The sequence below is a fragment of the Rutidosis leptorrhynchoides genome, chromosome 7 (assembly GCF_046630445.1).
Source record: "Rutidosis leptorrhynchoides isolate AG116_Rl617_1_P2 chromosome 7, CSIRO_AGI_Rlap_v1, whole genome shotgun sequence".
Lineage (NCBI taxonomy): Eukaryota > Viridiplantae > Streptophyta > Magnoliopsida > Asterales > Asteraceae > Rutidosis > Rutidosis leptorrhynchoides.
Genome location: NC_092339.1, coordinates 217325194 through 217331472, shown reverse-complemented (window position 1 = coordinate 217331472; position 6279 = coordinate 217325194).

The following is a 6279-nucleotide window of genomic DNA, read 5'->3' as shown; positions in this document are numbered from 1 at the left end:
TCCCCATTTAGTTGGAATATTTGACTTCGGGAATAAGGATAATTTGACGAAGACTTCTGCATTTTATGACTGATGGACTATTATGGACAAATCCGTATGGACATATTGAATAATCCAGGACAAAGAACAATTAACCCATGGGAATAAACTAAAAATCAACACGTCAAACATCATGATTATGGAAGTTTAAATAAGCATAATTCTTTTATTTCATATTTAATTGCACTTTTAATTATCGCACTTTTATTTATTGTCATTATATTTAATTGCACTTTTAATTATCGTACTCTTTAATTATAGCAATTTAATTTTATCGCACTTTTATTTATCGCAATTTCATTATCGTTATTTACTTTACGCTTTAAATTAAATCTTTTATTTTTAATATTTTACATTAGGTTTTAACTGCGACTTAAGTTTTAAAATCGACAAACCGGTCACTAAACGGTAAACCCCCCCCCCCCCCCTCTTTTATAATAATAATACTACTTATATATATTTTTGTATTTTTACAAATATAGTTTTAAATATATAGCGTTAAGCTTGTTTAAAAGATCCCTGTAGAACGAACCGGACTTACTAAAAACTACACTATTGTACGATTAGGTACACTGCCTATAAGTGTTGTAGCAAGGTTTAGGTATATCTATTCTATAAATAAATAAATATCTTGTGTAAAATTGTATCGTATCGAAATGATGAGTAAGTATATCACTAATTATATTAACAATGTGTGATATACATAAGAAATGAGATTACTAAGTTAAGAAACTCGAAATAATATATATAACGATTATCGTTATGATAACGTCTACTAAATATATATGTATCATATTAAGATATTGATACACTATATTTAACATGATAAAATGATATTTAAGTATATCATTAAGTGTGTTAGCAATGAACTACATATGTAAAAACAAGACTACTAACTTAAGAATTACGAAACGAGACTTATATGTAACGATTATCGTTGTAACGATATTTTAATGAATATATCATATTAAGAGATATTCATACATCATAATATCATGATAATATAATAATTTAACATCTCATTTGATATAATAAACATTGGGTTAACAACATTAATTGAGATCGTTAACTTAAAGGTTTAAAAAAACACTTACATGTAACGACTAACGAAGACTTAACGGCTCCATTAGAATGTATATACATGTTGTGTTTTGATATGTATTCTTATACTTTTGAAAGACTTCAAGACACATATCAAAGTACTTCTACTTAACAAAAATGCTTACAATTACATCCTCGTTCAGTTTCATCAATAATTCTACTCTTATGCACCCGTATTCATACTAGTACAATACACAGCTTTTAGATGTATGTACTATTGGTATATACACTCCAATGATCAGCTATTATATGCCCATGTGAGTCACCTAACACATGTGGGAACCATCATTTGGCAACTAGCATGAAATATCTCATAAAATTACAAAAATATTAGTAATAATTCATGACTTATTTACATGAAAACAAAATTACATATCCTTTATATCTAATCCATATACCAACGACCAAAAACACCTACAAACACTTTCATTCTTCAATTTTCTTCATCTAATTGATCTCTCTCAAGTTCCATCTTCAAGTTCTAAGTGTTCTTCATAAATTCCATAAGTATAGTTTCATAAAAATCAAGAATACTTCCAAGTTTGCAAGTCTACTTCCAAGCTTTCTAATCCATTCCAAGTAATCATCTAAGATTAAGGAACCTTTGTTATTTATAGTAGGTTATCTTTCTAATTCAAGGTAATATTCATATTCAAACTTTGATTCAATTTCTACAACTATAACAATCTTATTTCGAGTGAAAATCTTACTTGAACTGTTTTCGTGTCATGATTCTGCTTCAAGAACTTTCAAGCCATCCAAGGATCCTTTGAAGCTAGATCCATTTTTCTTATTTCCAGTAGTTTTATCCAGAAAACTTGAGGTAGTAATGATGTTCATAACATCATTCGATTCATACATATAAAGCTATCTTATTCGAAGGTTTAAACTTGTAATCACTAGAACATAGTTTAGTTAATTCTAAACTTGTTCGCAAACAAAAGTTAATCCTTCTAACTTGACTTTTAAAATCAACTAAACACATGTTCTATATCTGTATGATATGCAAACTTAATTATTTAAAACCTGGAAACACGATGAACACCATAAAATCGGATATACGCCGTCGTTGTGAAACCGGGGGCTGTTTTGGTTTGGATAATTAAAAACTATTATAAACTTTGATTTAAAAGTTGTTCTTCTGGGAAAATGATTTTTCATATGAACATGAAACTATATCCAAAAATCTTGGTTAAACTCAAAGTGAAAGTATGTTTTTCAAAATGGTCATCAAGATGTCGTTCTTTCGACGGAAATGACTACCTCTTTAGTAATTGACATGTAACTTAAATTTCCGACTATAAACCTATACTTTTCTGTTTGGATTCTTAAATTATAGTTCAATATGAAACCATAGCAATTTGATTCACTCAAAACGGATTTAAAATGAAGAAGTTATGGGTAAAACAAGATTGGATATTTTTGATCTTTTTAGCTACGGAAAATGTTTAACAAATCTATACAAATCATATCCTAGCTAACTTATATTGTATTATACATGTATTCTAATATATTATGTAATCTTGGGATACCATAGACATGTATGCAAATGTTTTGACATTTCATATCGACCCATGTATATATATTATTTGGAACAACCATAGACACTCTATATGCAGTAATGTTGGAGTTAGCTATACAGGGTTGAGGTTGATTCCAAAAATATATATACTTTGAGTTGTGATTTAGCCTGAGACGTATATACACTGGGTCATGAATTGATTCAAGATAATATATATCGATTTATTTCTGTACATCTAACTGTGGACAACTAGTTGTAGGTTACTAACGAGGACAGCCGACTTAATACACTCAAATCTTTAAAACATAATAAAAATGGTTGTAATTATATTTTGATCATACTTTGATATATATGTACATATTTGTATAGGTTCATGAATCGATCCGTGGCCAAGACTTATTTCCGAGGAAGGAAATAACTGTGAAAGTGAGTTATAGTCCCACTTTTAAAATCTAATATTTTTAGGATGAGAATACATGCAGATTTTATAAATGAATTACAAAATAGACACAAGTACGTGAAACTACATTCTATGGTTGAATTATCAAAATCGAATATGCCCCTTTTTATTAAGTCTGGTAATATAAGAATTAGGGAACAAACACCATAATTGACGCGAATCCTAAAGATAGATCTATTGGGCCTAACAAACCCCATCCAAAGTACCGGATGCTTTAGTACTTCGAAATTTATATCATATCCGAAGGGTGTCCCAGAATGATGGGGATATTCTTATATATGCATCTTGTTAATGTCGGTTACCAGGTGTTCACCATATGAATGATTTTTATCTCTATGTATGGGATGTGTATTGAAATATGAAATCTTGTGGTCTATTGTTACGATTTGATATATATAGTTCAAACCTATAACTCACCAACATTTTTGTTGACGTTTAAAGCATGTTTATTCTCAGGTGAATACTAAGAGCTTCCGCTGTTGCATACTAAAATAAGGACAAGATTTGGAGTCCATGTTTGTATGATATTGTGTAAAAACTGCATTCAAGAAACATATGTCGATGTAATATATTTCTATTGTAAACCATTATGTAATGGTCGTGTGTAAACAGTATATTTTAGATTATCATTATTTGATAATCTACGTAATGTTTTTAAAACCTTTATTGCTAAAATAAAGGTTATGGTTGTTTTAAAAATGAATGCAGTCTTTGAAAAACGTCTCATATAGAGGTCAAAACCTCGCAACGAAATCAATTAATATGGAACATTTATAATCAATATGAACGGGACATTTCAGTTGGTATCCGAGCGTTGGTCTTAGAGAACCAGAAAATTTGCATTAGTGTGTCTTATCGAGTTTGTTAGGATGCATTAGTGAGTCTGGACTGCGACCGTATTTTCTTTAAAAATGATTGCTTAACATTTTTGTTGGAAACTATATATTATTAACATGTAAATATTATGTGATATATTAATCTCTTAACATGTTTGATATTGTGTGATAGATGTCTAACTCTAGCACAAATCCCATTGACTCACCTAATAATAACGAAGAGTCGAATATACATTGGCAAGATTCACAAGTTCCCGAAGAACCGGAAGAAGAGGAAACGGAACCGGAAGAAGAGGAACTAGAAGAAGAGGAACCAGAAGAAGAGGAACGGAAGAAGAAGAGGTTCCGGAGGGGGGAATAGTAGGAACCACAGAAAACCGGTCAAATAAAAAAAATCCTCAACCAATGGACCAAAGTTAATAATGGTCAATGGTGTTTCCGCTAAGGAAGCAAAATATTGGGAAAATTACCAATTTTCTGATGAATCGGATCCTGATGAGGATTCCGATGATGTTATAGAAATTTCCCCGACCCAATTTAATGAGGCAAAAGAAAGTAATAAGGGAAAAGGCATCAAAATAGAGAAACCTGATTCCGACCCCGATGAACTTTATATGTACTATCAACACCCGTATTTTCAATATCGTGACAATAACCCGGGAACCTCTAAACCACCAGGTTTTTATAAACCAATGTGGAAAATGACGACTCGTATTAGAGGAACATCATATATCCCTAGAAGATTAGGAAAAAGAACCAAGTCCGACGAAGAAGAAACCAGTGATTCAGATTAGAGGGGTGTGAGCATGTTGTGTAATAAATGTATTGTAGTGTGCTTGTACTTTTATGTTATATGTAAAAATTGCTTGTATTGTTTGTTATTACGAATCTAATCCTTGTCTATTTTACAGTATAAAAACAAAATGGACGTTAAGGGTAGAAAACTGAATATTTTAGAAGACCTACCAGAGGATATGATTGAGGAAATCTTGTCTAGAGTCAGTCAGAAATCATCAGCACATTTAGTTATGGCGAAATTAACTTGTCAAACATTTCAAAGACTTTCCAGAAATGCCCTAGTTTATAAAAGGCTTTCTTTTGATAGGTGGGGTATATCACATTGGGGAGACTTTAAGTTACGCCGTGTTTTCTTTAAAGCGTTAAATGCGGGAAACCCAAATGCAATTTTACGCTACGGGTTAAGAACCTATTTTGACTCAACATATCCCAACATAGGATTTCGTGAATTAGAAAGAGCTTCTAACATGCAACATAAAGAAGCATGTTATGCTTAAGGGTTAGTGATGTTTGCTTCTTACCAAAGTGAGAAAAAGAACATCGGATTGCAGCTTTTAAATAAAACTTTCCCACAAGTGACGGATTCAGTAGTTGGGGTGAGAAACAAGGTTTTTAGATTATTACGGGGCTGTTGGACAATACAAAACCCTCGTCCTTTTGACGACATTACAACATGCTGCCTAGCCAATGGTCATAACGATTATTTTCCACAAGACCAAGGATGGGAAGTCGTCTTAGTAAAACCAGAATGCATGACTTGTTTCTGGACTTATTTGTATGTGATATATTATTATAATAAGTTTTTCATATGGAATTGTAGTAGTTGAATTGTATATTAGCTACTAAGTATGAACTTAACGGGTAGGTAGTACCCGAATTAAAACTTATAAAACGCTAATATGAAGAAAAAGCTTTTATAAATCAGTTCATATTATGCTACGAGATTCTATTGACTACTCTTAATATTCTGTATGATTAAATTGTTTCATTTGACTATTTTGAAGGAAATGGCACCGACTACTCGACACACCTTGAATATGAGCGAAGAGGAATTTCGTGCCTTTCTTGCTTCAAACATAGCCGCAGTACAGGCCGCGCTACATAGTAACAATAACTCTGAATCTTGCAATACAAGTAACGGCACAAGAAATCGTGTAGGATGCTCCTACAAGGAATTCACTGCCTGCAAACCTTCAGAATTTGATGGGACCGAAGGACCAATCGGATTGAAACAGTGGACCGAGAAAGTTGAATCGGTGTTTGTCATAAGTAAGTGTGCTGAAGGAGACAAAGTGAAGTACGCTACGCATACCTTCACAGGTATTGCGTTAACATGGTGGAATACCTATCTAGAGTAAGTAGGACAAGATGCTGCTTACGCGCTACCGTGGTCAGCATTCAAGCACTTGATGAACGAGAAGTACTGTCCCAGAACCGAGGTCAATAAGCTCAATTCAGAACTTAGAGGGTTACGAACACAGGGATTCGATATTACTTCGTACAAAAGACGATTCACAGAATTG